This window comes from Macrotis lagotis, chromosome X, assembly GCF_037893015.1.
Source record: "Macrotis lagotis isolate mMagLag1 chromosome X, bilby.v1.9.chrom.fasta, whole genome shotgun sequence".
In the NCBI taxonomy this organism is placed as follows: Eukaryota; Metazoa; Chordata; class Mammalia; order Peramelemorphia; family Peramelidae; genus Macrotis; species Macrotis lagotis.
The window spans coordinates 203,632,888-203,650,318 of NC_133666.1; the positions used below are offsets into that span (position 1 = coordinate 203,632,888).

The window sequence follows — 17,431 nt, forward strand, 5'->3', positions numbered from 1 at the left end:
TAGTATCTTTTAGTATCTGTTGAATGTTTTCCAGCCAATTTGGCAACAATTAAAATAACTTCTTACTTTTAAATATATTAACTCATATACTGCATACCTAGGGTTTTGCTCAGGTATCTGACACATAGGAATGCTTGCTAGAAGACTGGCATATTCAAAGTTATAAAAACTCCCAAGAAGTGGAAAAGTATTTTACTCTGTACTTTACCAAAAGTGATAGTCACCAATATGGAAAGCTGTACTGGCAATAATGAAATCAGTTTTCACTGATTTTGATCTTTGATCACTCACAAAAATAAAAAGCATCACTCTTTTAGAATTTGGATTTAATTGAACAAGATATAAACTATCATTAAATTTTACCCATCAAGAAAAGGTTAAAAGAAATAAGGTAACATTTTTTCAGTAGTTATTTTTCAGTAGTTATTAAAATGAAAGTTTGTATCCAGAACTTTTAGGATGTCTATACTAGTTTTTAAGGGTCTTTTCTGAAAATGAAAAGCTTAAGTAATAAATATATATATGTGTGTATATATATATATATCTCAAGATTCATCTTTTTTGGAGGAAAAAAGTGGGGGATGAATGAGGCAGATATAGACCACATTTTGTTTTACCTATTAACTTTCTTCCAAGTCCCTGTACACAACCCATTCAACTAGTTCTAAGCCTTCTAAGGTTTCCAGAGTCATCTGATTTATATTTATCTTTGATGAAATAAATTTATAGTCACACAAAAAAGATGTACTAATTAATTTTGGTCATTTGCAGGTAACAAAGTTAACCTAATACAAATTTATGTCAGACTAAAATGTACATAGAATTTCAGAGAAAATTTTTTCATATCATTTGGACTTGAGACCACAGCAATCATGGTTTCTCAAAAAGAACCAGAGATGCTATGGTTTGCTTGATGTCACAGAGGGAGTCAGATGCAGAATTTAAAGGTACAATTTTTATTTTTAAAAATTTTCCCCTAGCTGCATGCAAAAGCAAATTTCAACATTCACTTCCAAAATCTTGCGTTCCAAATTCTCTCCCTTACTCCCACTTCACTTCCCTCACTGAGAAAGCAAGTATTGGTATAGGTTAAAAATGTGTAGCCATGGAAAAAAATCGCCCTTGCACAAAGAAAGAGAAACCTCAAGAAAAATAAAGTAAAAGAAAAAAAGGGCACTTCAATTTGTATTCAGACACCATTAGTTCTGTCTTTGGAATGGATGACATTCATTAATGTAAGTCCATCAAAGAAATTGTTTCAATATTTTTTCCAAACCTGGTGGAACAGACCCTTCCCACAAATCTTCCAAGTTGTCTTGGGCTGGAATATTGCTTCATCTAGTCTTTCTGTGGGTTCTGCCACTCTAGAAATTGGTTAGTCATAACTTTAAGGCATTTGGAGTGATCTGGGGAGAGCTTCTGTGAATTCCTGCCTACACCCCACCATCTCGGCTCTGCTCCCCCCATATAACACATTTTTTTAAAAGGAGAGAAAGAATAGAATAAATGGAAGTGGGAAGGAATTGGATGGAGGAATAGCAATAGGAACTGTGTGTGTGTGGGGGAACACTGAAGCAACTCTTCTGATGAACTTATGATAAAAAATGCGATCCATCCTAGAGACAGAGCCAATAGTATCCGAGCACAGACTTAAGTATATTTTTCTTTTTCTCTCACTTTTTCTTAAAGTTTCTCTATTTTTGTTGGGGGGAGGAGGGATTATGTTTACTTCTACAAAACTATTGTAGTAATGTGAAAATAAGGTCTTGTTCACATAAGTTAGCCACATTAGACACATATGCATCCTAGAAATAAAACTCCATGTATTATTTATTTAGGACAGTTTAAATGTAAGCCAGCTTTTTATATTTTTCTAATGCATATTGACAATTAAAGTACCTGCTATTAAACCTCCTGAGCAACTAATGACAGAGAGGAAAAAGTATTAGCCCTGGAGTCAGGCATACTTGAGTTCAAATATGGACTCAAATGCTTACTAGTTATGTGACTGGGCAACTCACTTAATCCTATTTGTCTCAGTTTCCTCAGCTGTAAAATGAGCTGGAGAACAAAATGGCAAACTGTTCCACTATCTTTGCCAAGTAAACCCCAAATGGGGTCATGAAGAGTCAGACATGACTGAAATGACTCAACAATAACAAAATTAAACTCCTTTATACATAAAGCAAGGCCATATTCCAGATTCTACAATATAGGAGATGGAAAGATGAAAAACAACATTTCATTGAATTCAGTTTCTCATTAAAAGAACATAAAATGTTTAAATGCCACTCTGAGGATCATAAAATAGAGCACATGATATGATGCTTTGTGTGGTTATGACCCATATCTTAATTTAAGTTATCACATTATGGTCAAATGTGGTATGAGATAGAAATGTCTAATGGATACCATAATCTCTAATAGAGAAAGGTCAACCATATTCTTGTGAAAGTAAAACACATATTGTAATAATGAAATTGAATTTCAAATGCATTTTTATATCTAAGGAAATATGCCACATTTTTTAAAAAAAGTCATAGGTAATATCTGAGTGGATGTTTTTACAATAAAGACTAAGTGGCTAAAGAAAAATTAAAAAAAAAACTATTGCATCTGACCACCCTCTCCCATGATCTTCCCTCTCTTCTATCACCTATACCCTCCCTCCCCTTCCCCTGTCCCCTTTCTCCCATTCCGTTCCTCTCTTATTTTCCTATAGGATAAGACAGATTTCTATACCCAATTGAGTGTGTATTTCATTCCCTCTCTGAGACACTTCTGATGAGAGTAATTCTCACTCCCTCCTTCCCTACCTTCCTTCTCCTTCCACTACACAGCAAGGTTTTTTCTTGCCATTTTTATGTGAAATAATTTACTCCATTCTACATCTCTTTTCCCTTTCTCCCAGTACATTCCTTTCTTCCCCGTTGATTCCATCATTTTAATATATTATACCTTCAAATTCAACTCCCTCCCGTCATGTGTCTAGCTTTGATCCTTCTAAACTACCCTAATAAATGAGAAGGTTCATATGAGTTATCAGAATCATCTTCCCATGCAGGAATACAAGAGTTCAACATCATTAGGTTTCTCATAATTTGCCCTTCCCATCCTCCCTCTCTATGCTTCACCTGAATCCTGTTCCTGAAGATCAAACTTTCTGCTCAGTTATGGTCTTCATCAGGAAAGTTTGAACACCCCCTATTTCATTGAATGTCCATATTTTCCCTGGAATGAGAGTGTTCAGATTTTCTGGATAGCTGATTCTTGATTATAATCCAAGCTCTTTTGCCTCCCAGAATATTATATTCCAAGTCGATGATCCTTAAAGTAGAAGCTGCTAAATCTTGTATTATTCTGACTATAGCTCCATGAAATTTGAATTGTTTCTGGCTGTTTGTAACATTTTTGTCCTTAACTTAGGAAGTCTGAAATTTGGCTATAATATTCCTAGCAATTTTCATTTTGGGATCTTTCAGGTAATGACTGGTGGATTCTTTCAATTTCTGTTTTACCCTCTATTTCTAGGATATCAGAGCAGTTTTCTTGGATTTCTTGAAAAGTGAAGTCTAGGTTCTTTACCGGGTCATGACTTTCAAGAAGTCCAATAATTTTTAAACTATCTCTCCTGGATCTGTTTTTCCATGTCAGTTGTTTTCCCAATGAGAGAGGTTCACATTTTCTTCTAGTCATTCTTTTGGTATTGTTTTATTATTTCTTGAATTTTCACAGAACATCAGTTTCCCTTAGCTCCATTCCATATTTGAAGGAATTATTTTCTTCAGAGAGCTTCTGTATCTCCTTTTTCATTTGACAAACTCTGCTTTTTAAGGCATTCTTCTCTTCATTAGTCTTTTGAATGGTTTATTCTATTTGACCCATCTGGTTTTTAAAATATTATTTTTTTTTCAGTATTTTTTGTACCTGCTACATCAAGCTACTGACTTGGCTTTCGTGATTTTTCTGCATCACTCTCATTTCTCTTCCCAATTTTTCCTCTACCTTTTTTACTTGATTTTCAAAATCTTTTTTGACCTCTTCCAAAGCCTGAGACCAATTCATATTTTTCTTGGAGGTTTTGGATTCAGAAGGTTTGCCTTTGTTATATTCTGAGTACGTATTTTGATCTTCCATAGACAAAGTAATTGTCTATGGTGAGACTATCTTCTATTGTTTGCTCATTTTTTCAACTCTTTGTTAAGGTGGTGCTCTGCTTTCAGGGGGGAGGACACACTGTCCCAAGCTTTTGAGGGGCTTTTTTGGTTTGTTTGGGTTTTTTTTGCAGATTTTTTGGGGATTACCCTCACATCACCCCCACTCCCCTACCCAGAGCAGCAAGTTCTTACTTCCTCCAAGGTCTTTTGAGATGCTATGATTGAACTTCCTGGTCTGTGCTCTGATCTGTTGATAACCACAAGTACTCCCTCTGCTCTGGAACTGTAAGGAGAGTCGTTGTTCTGCTTCAGGCAGTAAACTCTGTTGTGCTTCTGCTCCCTTTGTCTGAGATTGGGGCCTCACACTGTGACCTAGATCTGAGTATGGGTGAAGCCACAGAGTCCTGCCCCAGGGATAGCAAAGAGATCTCTACAATCTCCCCCATTCCCTTTACCATCTGTGTCCTGAGTACTCTGGAAGCAGCTGCTGGGTGAACTCCCCAGGCCTGCTCCTAGTCCTCAGAGACCACGTCTGCACTGAGGTCTCTCCTGGACTGGGGTCCTCTCTCTGGTGAGTTTTTTTCTTGGTGAGCTTCCCAATTGTCTTTGGAAACCTCTGGGATGAAAGGTCTGGAAATTTCACAGCTGCCATGGACCCAGGCATATCCCAGTCTGTTCCTAGATGGCTGGATCTGGTTTGCTCCAGCACAACCCAGGTTGCATTGTGGGTCCTTTCTAACCCTGGTGCAACAGACCCTTTCCAGGGATCTTTCAAGTTGTCTTGGGCTGGAAAATTGTTTCACTCAGTCTTTCTGTTAGTTTTACCACTCTAGAATTTTGTTAGTCATTATTTAATGGTATTTGGAATGCTTTGGGAGAGAGCCTGCAGAAGTCCCTGCCTTCACTCCACCATCTTGTCTTCTGTTGCAGAACTTACATTCAAACTTATATCCTCTTATTCTAAGACAAGTCCTTTGCCCAATAAATCACATCTTTTTCATAATTGTACAAATCAACATTTCATTTTAATATTCTTATCCTTCAACATTCACTTGCTAAAGTAAACTTAATAAATACTCCAAGAGCTCAAGAGAGACTATCTACTTTGGATGTTACTTATAGATACATAGTTAAAATAATTTCTCACATTTGTTCAGTCTTGGTTGTTCAGTCTTATAGTACTAGACAAAATATGCAGGGTAGGTTATCTTTTCACATTGATGTAGAATCTAATAATAATCGTGGTGACAACACTCCTTTGTTAGTGAACTGGGAAGAGGGGCATTTTCTTACTCTATAGGACAAAGTATTGAGTGGCAAGATGATTGATGCCACAAGCTTAATAGTAGAATCAGAAGACCTGGGTTTGAATGCTGGCTGTGCTATTTACCATCTGTGTAGTTTGGGGCAAATCACACAACTCCTGGGAGCCTCAGATTCCTTATCTGTAAACCTATGAAAGACAGTTAGATGGAGCAATCTTGGTCCTGAAGTTAGATTCATCTTTCAAAATTCAAATATGGTCTTAGATAAATACTAGCTGTATAACCGTTTGCCTCAGGCTCCTCATCTATAAAATGAGCTGGTAAAAAAAAATGACAAACTACTCCAGTATTTTTGCCCAAATGGGGTCTTGAAGAATTGGACATGACTGAAAAATTGAACAAAATAATGAAGCTAGATTTGATTACCTTAACCTCTCTTCTACTTCTAAATCTATAATCTTATGTTAAGATCTATTTCACCAAAGTATGAAATAAATACCAACACTCAGAAATGAAAAGATACTAATAAAAGCTGATTGAGAACAAGTGTTTGACTTCACAGTGGAGAAAATTCTACAGATACTTCCTAGACACCAGAAGGCAATGTAGACTAGTCATACTATTCTTCCATTCAATACAACTGTTCCACTTGGCTTATGCTGCCTGAGTTACATTTAAATTTGCTAATAGTAAGAAACTATACTTACTACTTGCCAAAATGTTAAAGCCCCTTCCACAACCATTTAAATCTGCTAGTAGTCAAGAAGGTATACTTGTCAAAAAAGTTAAAGCCCCTTCCAACCATCTATTAAACTCAAACCCCACCCACACTATGATGTGACTGTCCCCACCCCAGGCCTTACCCCTCCTGTGAGGTTATTGTTCAGTCTCTCCCACTATCCAAATAGCCACTCCCCACTGGTAACATCACTATTTTGCTGCTAAATCACTGTGACCTATTCTTTTTTCACTTTGAAATAGTTACAACTTAGCCACCTGCAGTGAAAGGAAAGTTTTTAAATCAGTTTCTTGCCTGCCTGCCTTCCTCTTTCCTTCTCTCTCTCTCTCTCTCTCTCTCTCTCTCTCTCTGAAAAGTTGACAGGATATGAGGACTGGCTTTTCACTTCACCCTACGGTGAAAAAGCTGATGATTGAGCCCTACATGGTTGGGTCAACTTTCTAGCTTTCCATCTGAACGCACAGCAGCAAGGAAATTTTGAGTTTTGGCTGAGTTTATTGCTTTTCATTCTTCTAAATGTGACCCTTCTAAAGTGCCCATTACTTCAGCTCTATTTCTTTTTTGAAAGATATGGAGAAGAAGAGGTAGGGAGAAGACAGATGTTAGGTCCCACAGAAGAATGAAAGTACTAGTCCACAGAGATGATAGGAGAAAGTGGTGATGCATATTATACAGATTTGATCCTGCTGGAATCACTTCAAGTAGGAAAGGTACCTCATATTATAGATTTAGGACTTTTCCAAATATTTCTTCTGACTGGTGCTGGGAAAGTGCACTCTGCTAGAACTGAATCAATGGTCAAATAAGAAAGAAATGAGCAGAGATATGGGACTCAATAGAGTAGTACAGGTGGCTTAAAATTCAGGGAAAGGAATAAAAAGCTTTTTCAACTATGTGATATTGGGCAAGTCACCTAAGCACCTTGATTTGCAAACCCCTCTCTCCCCACCAAAAGCTATTCTTCAAGAGAACATAAGAGTAGAATAAAATTGAAAGGAAGAAAGTTGGGTAGTTTACTGGACTAATGTGAAAAGTTAGTCCTATTGGTTCCCAGCTCAAAGATTTTCCTTCCATCTTTCAAATTCTGCTACTCAATGATGACTGTCTCCATTATTTATCCCTTGCCACCTGACCAACTCATCATTGTTTTTGCAAAAATATTTCTCTCTGTCTCTTTCTTTCTGTTTGACTGTCTGTCTCTCTCTCACATAGACATACAAACCACCTTTTACTCCATGTCTTATCACAGAATGAAGTTTCCTATTATATGTTGTATCCTGCTCATATGTACTATAGTCCTCTGTTTCTCATTTTAAATTACATGGAGACTGTAACATTCCATTATTTGACATTTTAACATCCCTAACAGAACACGGCATTAAAAATGTGTGAGGCAGCATGGTATGCAATGGACTGACACTTACTAGCTATGTGACCCTGGGCAAGTAGATTAACCCCCAATTGTCTCCCAGAAGAAACCAAAAAAGATGGATATTTGTTTTGAGGAAAAGCTTTCAAGATATAAAGCTTATATATATGTATATAACATGCAAATATGGAGTATACATACACACACACACACACACACACACATCCATTTGCCTATCCATCTAGATATGCAGTTTAGAAGTAAGATAATCATCCTCAATGGCAGAGACCTATCTAAAAAGGTCTCTTTCTGAAAGCAGGATTTGAGCTGAAACTACAAGAAACCCAAAGATCCAGGAGGTAATAAGACAAGAGTGTATTCAAGGACTGAGAGACAACCAATGAAAAGGTACAGAACAGTGAGAAAGCTAGTGTCTCTGCATGCAGATTAAATGAAGGGAGAAAAAAAGATGTTAGGAAGATGAGACAAGTCAGAAAGGGTCAAGTTCAGAAGGTCTTTAAAGTCAAAGAATTTTATATTTGATCCTGGAAATAAAAGGTATTGAGGCAGGGAGACCAACCAGAAATCTACTGCTATAGTCCAGACATAATAGGATGAGAGTCTGTACTGATAATATGATGACAATTATAACAATAGTTAGAAAATCTTGGGAAATCAGCAAAGAAAGCGATAAAATTATAACAGCTTCTGCAAACTTACAGGCTACAAAAAAAATTTACAACTTTTCTACATAACAATAAAAAACCCTGGAGGCCCTAAGAGAAAAGGAAGTCCCATCCAAAATAACTAGAAAATGAACTAAATATTTGGGAGTCATTACCAAAACATGTAGATTCAATTACAAAATGATCCTTAAATTCAAACAAAAACCCTTAAAATAGTTGGGAGTATATTTGAGTAATGTTAATTCATAGTTTTAGAGTTACACCAGGCTATCAAATGTGTATTTCATAGAGTTGGATAAAATAACAACATTCCTTAGGGGAAAACAAATATCATTTCAAGAAAAATAATGAAAAAAGGTAAGAATAAAGGAAACGTAGCATTTCTAAACCTTAAAACTATATTTTAAAGCAGTAATCATGAAACTCATTCAGAACTATTTTTAAAAACAGAAGAGATCGATGGAATAAATGAGCAAAAAAAATCAGAACTTAACTCAGAAATCCAAAGTTTGATACATCCTATAACATAAATTACCCATAAAACAAATTCCTATTTGTTAAGAACTACCAGGAAAATTAGAAAGCAGTATGGCAGAAAATAGATTTGAATAGGTAACTTAATCTCTATTTCACAATACATTTTAGTTTCCTTGTCTGAAAAAAGTTAGATTAATTCATATCAGAAGTTTCTTTTAGATTCCAATGTATTTTTTTCCTACTATGTTAAACAAAAGGGTTTTGATATCATCTTTCAAGAAATTTTTAAGGTAAATTGATCATCAGGGTGAACTGATATAAAATGTTCTTTTGATTACATCAAATTAAAAAGATTTTGCACAAAACCAATATAGTCAAGATTACAAAAGAAACAGGAAATTGGAAAAAACACTTTTAGAGCAAGTATCTTTGCTAGAGACCTTTCTCAAATATATAGAGACTTGAGTTAAATTTCTGAGAATACCAGTCATTCCTCATTTAATCAATTAATACAAACAGATTGTTTTCAGAAGTAATCAAAACAATGTCATATGAAAACGTGCTCAAAAAATTACTGTTTAGAGAAACGAAAATTAAAACAACTCTGAGGTACCAGATATGACAGAAACAGATATGACAAAATGTTAAAGTAGATGTGGGAAAAATTGAGACATCAATGCATTGTTGGTGGAGTTGTGAACTAATCCACCCATTCTGGCGATCAACTTGGAACTATGCCCAAATGGCTATAAAATTATGCAAACCTTTTGACCCAGCATTACCACACAATCAAAGATAAAGAAAAAAGGACCTGTAAGTACAAAAATTATTCACAGCAGCTCTTTTTGTGGTGGCAAAGAATTGGAAATTGAGGGAATGCCCATCAATTGAGAATTAGCCAAAAAGTTGTGGACTATGAATGATTGCATTTGAATACTATTGTGTTACTAGAAATGACAAGGAGGGATACTTTCAGGAAAACCTGGGAAGACATATGAGCTGATGCAAAGTGAAATGAGTGAGATGAAAATGATGCTTGTGAAATCAGGAGAACACAATTAATAACAATATTATATGATGATAAAATGTGAATGATTTAGCTATTCCAAAGAATTCCATAGGACATATAAAGAAAAATGCTATCTATCTCCAAAGAAAGAACTGTTGGCAACTGAATGCAGACTGAAACAATTTTTAAAACTTTATTATTTTTGCTTTTCTGGTCCATACTTATTTTGCAACATGGCTAGTATAGAATGATTTGCATGACTTCATATGTATAACCTATAGCAAATTGTTTGCCTTCTCAAGGAGTAATGAAAGGAAGGAGGGCAAGAATTTCAAACTCAAAATTTAAAAAAATTAATGCTAACAATTTTTGTTTACATGTAATAGAGAAAAAATTAAAATATAAAAATAAAGAAATAAAGGTAACTAAATTTCTGAGACTCATCAGAATTTTAAAAGTGCTATAGGGGCAGCTAGGTGGTGCAATGGATAGAGCACCAGCCCTGGAGTCAGGAGTACCTGAGTTCAAATCTGGCCTCAGACACTTAATAATCACCTAGCTATGTGGCCTTGGACAAGCCACTGAACCCCATTGCCTTGCAAAAAAAAAAAAAAAAAAACCCAAACCAAACCTAAAAAAAAAAGTGCTATAACCATAAAAATACCATTTGGTGTAGTGCAAAGATCACTAGCTATGGAGTCAGGTCTGAGTTTCAGTCACAGATTGCTAGATGACTAGCTAAGTGACTATGGCAAAATCACTTAATATCTCTGAGGATTCTTTCCTCTCCCAAATCTGTAAAAAAAGATTAAGAATGCCTACTTCATTCCCCCCGCCCCGATCTATTTGGACAGAAATACAAATTATAAAATTAAGTGCTTTAATTCCTATTTTTCCAAAAGATTTGGCAACATTTAAACATTACTTAAAACTGGCCTAACAAATGACTGGTATTACTTTTTACCTCCCCCCCATTTCTCAACCTTCAAGGTCCTCACTGAACTGGGAGTCAATAATTGACAGAAGAGTATAGTTTAGGGAAACTGAATCCAATAAGCAAACTTTCAGGAACTGGCCCTCTTAAACAGCATTGATGCATACAATGATCTGAGAGTTGTAAGAATGGAAGTTATAATATTTGATATAGTGAAGTTGTCGAGTAAGCAAAGAAAAAAAGAATGAAAATAATCATACAGTAAACCTCATATATATAAAACACTTTGAAGTTTTTCAAAAATTTTATATATCTTATCTCATTTAATGCTCACAACAACTTCGTAAGTTAGGTACTTTTATTAGTCCCCATTTTACCAATTAGAAAAATGAAACCAAGAGAGATTAAGTTAATTGGCTTGTCCAGGGTCACACAGGAAGTAAGTGGATTTCATGGCTTCTGGACATTAAGTTCAGAACTCTAGCCAATATTCTACTAGGTACCTCTAAAAAATTCTATGTATCTATATGGGAGGGAGAAGTTTCTAAGCACTTTATATACATTATCTAATTTGATTAACACAACAATCCTGTAAAGGTCACAGAGGAAGAAAATGAACCCAGATCTTATTGACCCCATTAATATTAACCAAAATTAAGAATGTATCATTTTCCAATCTATACAAAATAGACGCTCTCATTAGAGTATCACAAATAACCTGTCATGGATTACCTTTACATAGCACCATAAAGTTAAAAAGTATCTTCCTCATATGGACTGAGTATAATAGACAATGTAATTATTACTATTTGACAGAAAATGAAAATGAGACTCAGATGGGTTAAATTATTCTTCTAAATGTCAAAACTTTCTACTAATCCACAGCTCTGACCTTCCTAAGAGTAGCACACTATTCACATGCTAAATGCTTTAGAAGGACAGCTTTCATGTTTATTTAATTAATTTATTAGTATTTAGTTAATAAAAGTATTTGGTTAAATAGTACATGGTTTCAACTCTGTTAGGAATGCAATAAGGGGGGGCAGCTAGGTGGCATAGTAGGGTGGCTAGGTGGCATAGTGGATAAAGCACCGGCCCTGGAGTCAGGAGTACCTGGGTTCAAATCTGGTCTCAGACACTTAATAATTACCTAGCTGTGTGGCCTTGGGCAAGCCCCTTAACCCTGTTTACCTTGCAAAAACCTAAAAAAAAAAAGAATGCAATAAGGGGCAGCCAGGTGGTGAAGTGGATAGAGCACCAGCCCTGGAGTCAGGATGACCTGAGTTCAAATTTGGCCTCAGACACTTAAAAATGATCTAGCTGTGTGACCTTGGGCAAGTCACTTAACTTTTGCCTTGCAAAAAATCAAAATAAAAGAAAGAATGCAATGAGCAATGGATTTCTGGGAGCTGGGCAAAGAGAAATAAATTTGAAGACCCCTGCATACTGTAGATGTGAGACCCAAGAAAGTTACTTAAACTGAGACTCAGTCCCTTGATTTTATTTGTAAAATGTAGCAAATCACAAATGAAACAATATATGTAAAGAGATTCATAAATCTTACATTGCTATGTAATTCGTCCTGTTTATATTAGCTTTTCATCTACCAGTAAGTTGTGAGCTTCTTGAAAAGAGACTGACTTTTAGTCTCTTTTTTGTACCTGTAGTACTTAGAGTAGTGCTTGTTGGCTGAGATGATGTTAAGTCAGATTCCTACCCTAATTCCTTCCAAGAATCTTCCAACTATAATGCTACTGCATATAAGGTAAAATGGGCAAAGGACTTATAGACAGGAACAAATTATCCACAACTGGATAATTAAAAGATCAAAATCCAACAAGTGGTTGGCAAAATAAGTATTTATAAGGATAACTAACATATTAGCTAATTAATGGTAAACCTCTACCTCCTGAAACTAGAGAAAGTGCTTCAAATGTGATAAATTAAAGGAAGAAGCAAGACCCAGAGCCCCTCCCTGCTGCACAGACTTGAAGTATACCTTCTCAGGGATGTTTCTACTTACTATATTCCACGGTTGGAATAAGAGTTTTTCCCAAAACTTTTTGCCATCTAAAGTTGCTTAAATTTCCCTAATAAGTTTATGTTAGGACCAATTCTACTCCTAGATAATTGACTATTCATATGTTAAACAATTTCATAAATGCAAGCCACCCCAACATATGAAGAAATAAGCCAAAGGTCTTGAATGATAACCTTTTTACTGTATCTACATAGCATGCTTTGGCAGTCTTATGTACACAGGATCTGATGAGATTCTTTCTTTCCTTCTTTTTCTCCCTCTCTTGTCCTTTAAACTAATTGTAATGCTTAAAAATCTCAAATAATAAATCTGAAAACCAAAGTTTCCATCAAACACTACCCTGGAGTTAGCCAAAAGTATCCCTATCATATTTCAGAAATGAGATTTTTTTTCCCCTGTATAAAAGGGAAAGGTTGCCATATCACAAACCCCAATAACTGTTCAGACTTGGAGAACCACATCATCTAGTGAAAAAGAATATTCTTAAATCTCACTGAGAAACAAAGATCCTGTGAGAGAATTTTCTATCACTCCATCCATAGTGTAAATGCTGGAGTGTCACATAATCACTCATTTGAAAAAGCCTTTGCTGCTAAACGTAGGATAAGAAATGGGGTAACACAAACTTTACAAGTTTCATTTAACATCTTTGAGAGTTCACAATAGATCTCAAATCACTACAGGAAATGTCTCTAATCAAAAGTAGATAAGTGAAATTTAACAGATAGGGTACACACATAAAGACAAAAGGGTTCCCTTCTCTACTTAACTGATGGTCCTGATCCCTAAGACAAGAGATCATGTAGGATTCCTATAGGTCAATGCCCTCACCTGCCCCTGTGCCAAAGGAAACCAAACTTCCAGTCTGTCTGAAAGAGTACAATGCACTAGGAGTTAAGAGAACTGGGTTCTAGCCTCTTTTATGCTCTGCAGAAGGAAGAGATTATACAAGACAGTCTCCACGTTTCCTCCAGCTCTATCAGCAAAGTCAGTCTATGTACGCTGAACTCCAGCTAATACCAACTCAGCTTAGCCCCCATTTCAGTAAGAGTTGAATGAGTCTTAATATGTCCTTGGGCAAATAGACTCCTCTTTATGGGGCTTTAACTTCCTCCTCTATAAATCAGTGACTTGAAACAAACTCTAAGGTTTATTTCATATTATGTCCCTGATATATTATTCTAAGAGGTGAAGGGAAGAGAGGAGAAATGAAACTGACTTGAACCCTTTTTTTTCTCCACGATTCCAAATATTTTAATAAGAGTTCTCTGCAAGGCATTTAGAACACCAATTTGTGAGGATAAACTCCATTGGAGAGAGAGAATACAGAACACAGGTAACAGTGGAGCTGAGGAATTTTCTTGATTTTGGGCAGGAGCTGAGAGTCCACTGCTTTCTGATCAGCCTTGCGCTGCTCTGTAATCTCATATTTCTCTTTCTCTGTGTCAAAAATCTCTCCTTCTTGGTGTCTGGGTTTACGGAGCCTCTTCTTCTTAAAGTAAGCATCAGTAAGATGATTTGGAATTTTTACACCAGAAAGGTTAATCCTAGTAGAGGTGGCAATGACAAATTTCTGATGGGTCCTTCGTAGAGGAACCCGATTGATGGTCAGAGGTCCAGTCACCAGTAGCAAACCACTAGCCAGCTGCTTCAGGAAAACCACGCACTTGCCCCTGTGGTGGCCAGTGAGCATAATCAGAACTGTGCCTGGGGTGATGCTAGAGCAAAGTTTCCTCACATGCTGGCTGAAGGGTTTTTTGCTATGACTTAGGAGTTTTCTGGGCACATCTTCAGTAGGGTAATACCTGGGCATTTTGCGAATCTTTACTATTCGGTTTCCTCCATTTTTATCAACACCAACTGGCTTTGAGATAGTAGCAGGCACCCTGTCTTTCTTTTTCTTTCAATCTGGGTTTTTGGTGCAGCATATTTCCGCTTGTACATGGCTCTGCGGGAATACATTGCAGACTTGGAGTATCTGCCGATCCCTCGGGCCAAGACTGAGTTTCGACTGCAATGCTTTCGAGGTTTTTTCACCACCATTTCAGCCCCATCTTCTTTTTTTGGCCTTCCTTTCCTTTTTTTTTCTTCCTTTCTGACCTTTTCCTTTGGAGGCTTTGGGGGGTTTTTGTCTGCCATCTTGAGAGAAGGGGAATCTTGAGAGAAGGGGAAAGAGAATCCTTGAACCCTTTTTTAAGACCCTTACTGAAAAGCATGTATTTGCTGTAAGGGTTTGTTTCCATCGTATCCTATAGTAATCACACTTCTTGAAAAAGGTAACTTTTGGTTTTTTTTTTTAGTTTTTATTTATTTAAGGCAATGGGGTTAAGTGATTTGCCCAAGGTCACCCAGCTAGGCAATTATTAAGTGTCTGAGGCCAGATTTGAACTTAGGTCCTCCTGACTTCAGGGTCGGTTCTCTATCCATGTAATCATTCTTATTGTTGAAATAACTGTAGGACCTGGCTATCCTGAATGGTTAAGTTTTCAGAGGAAGCTATTAAATAGCCTGAGTTGAGAAAGGAGAAGGTATCTAGCCTCCCCATAGCATCCTGGGATCTCTGATACCATCTCCCTTATAGAAGACTGTCTATTATCACGTTTGAAGATTGTTTTCCAAGATATTCACTCAGACACAGACACAGACACAGACACAGACACAGACACACACACACACACACACACACACACACACACACACACACACACATATACCCCTAAATTTAAAATCAGTATTTATATGGTCAACAATTATTTCATTACTTCAAATCACCAAATTCAAATAACTCATATGTTAATCTTAAATTTTACTAACTTTTCCCTCCACTTGGAAAGATAAAATTTTCTTTATTGTTTTGCTCTTTTGTTTCAGTTCTAAATATTAACGTGTCAATCAAAGTAAGGCAACTATTATCCAACTCCTCCTCCAAAACTAAATATTTTTCCAACAAAAAAAGTTATATGAACTATTTCTCCTCTTATGCTTTGTTTCGGGGGGGGGATGACAAATTTTCCTTAAACTCTTATCTTTTTGAATATAGATTTTTATATGTGTGTTCACTCCTTTTTTTTTAGTTTTTTTTTTTTAAGGCAAACAGGGTTAAGTGGCTTGCCTAAGGCCACACAGCTAGGTAATTATTAAGTGTCTGAGACTGGATTTGAACCCAGGTACTCCTGACTCCAGGGCCAGTGCTTTATCCACTGAGCCACCTAGCTGCCCTGTGTGTTCACTTCTAAAAAGTTATCTAAGAAAATAAAATAATCATATGTCATAAAAAGTTGTGAAGAATGGGGGGGAATCTTTGGTGAGTATATCTCCCAGCTTTATGCCTCACATGATTATTAATAATCAGAAGGTTTCTGAACAAATTATCTGCTGTTGAATTGTTCAAAGAATCTTGTTTGAGCTTAATATATGCACTGGAATACTGACTGGGGAAATGGCTTAACAAATGGTAGTACATGAATGTAAAGGATTTGTTGAAACTAATGAAGGCATAAACTGATACAAAAGAAAGCAAAAACAATGGCAACAACATTGTAAAGAGAATGAACAATGAAAAGAATCAGAATCATAAATAATTACAATGATCAAGAGAAGAAATGAGGAAATGTCCCTCTTTTATTTGAAAGGTAGGGGACTAGATTCCCTCATGCTGTCAGATAAAAGTCTATGTATATGATGGTTTTTCTGAACTCTTTATTTTTTTTAACCTTTTTTATAGGGGAAGATTTGATGTGTAAGTAAAAAGAGGAAAATATACAGAAATAATAAGATAAAAACCAAAAAATATGAGAAATAACTTGTTGAACCAAAATTTTGTCCTATCTAAATACTATATTTCCCCATGTATAAGAGGCACCTTAATTTAGGGGCCTGAAATTTGAAAAAAAAGTATTACATAAAGTTATTGAACTCAAGTTTTATTCATCATAAAATTCATACAACTCCTCATCACTGCCAAAACTCCCATCCATTAGCTTGTCCTCATCTGTGTTTGATGACTAATCACTGTCTTAGGAGAGGCTCTAATGCTCTCCTGCCTGTGCTCTGGTCTGTGGTTGACCACAAGCACTACCTGGGCAAGTCTGGTACATGGACTCATACTTAATCCATTCTGTTTCATGAACTTGAAGCACCAATTGTGTCCTCCTCTGAAATCAGTAACTTCTTTTTCATCAGCAATTCTTCTTGTCTCATGCTGAACCATCTTCATGGACACAGGAATTCCACTTGCCCTTTGCTCTTCAATCCATTTCTTCATTGCCCTCTCTAATTCCAGTCATTTGGCTGACTCGCCTCTCATGGCCTTCTTCTGCTGTGGTGTTTTCAGTAGGGTTTCTTCTGCCAGTAGCCAGTCTTGGATTGTTTTCTCAATTGGAGGAGGACCAACTGATGCTCAACAGCAAGATTTCCATTCACTTTTGCAAACTGGATTGCTTTTAACTTAATTTCAGCACTGTACGAAAATCTTTTCTGAGCCATTTCTGGGTAGAACATGGCAAAATGTAACCTAATATACCAGCAACAAATGCAAAACAATGAGCACAAAGACAAGCATGAAAAAGTGGGAAATGCAAGTAAAAAAATCTACAACCACTGACGCTCCCAGTTTTTAGATCCCAAATTTTTCTAAAAAGGTGCAATCTTATGCTTGGGGAAACGTACTTCTTTATAGTTAAACTTCTTTATAGTTAAACAATATGCAGATGCAGTAGTATCTTTTATTCTCTCTACCTTAGCTAACAGTTTGT

The 17,431-nt window shown here is 36.2% G+C and overlaps 1 protein-coding gene and 1 pseudogene across 7 annotated transcripts in view; both read right to left on the reverse strand.

Moving 5' to 3' along the window:
• The window catches only part of PJA2 (praja ring finger ubiquitin ligase 2), a 146,359-nt gene that overhangs the window by 102,372 nt on the left and 26,556 nt on the right, over window positions 1–17,431 (reverse strand). Inside the window, exon 1 of one of the 7 annotated variants that reach the window (XM_074201241.1) lies at window positions 6,130–6,152. The exons of the other annotated variants lie outside the window; for them this stretch is intronic. The gene's annotated coding sequence lies outside the window, so the exon portion shown is untranslated. Of the gene's footprint in view, window positions 1–6,129; window positions 6,153–17,431 lie in introns of those variants that run through there. 7 annotated transcript variants of the gene reach the window in all.
• On the reverse strand, window positions 6,287–15,827 carry LOC141498217 (large ribosomal subunit protein eL6-like; annotated as a pseudogene).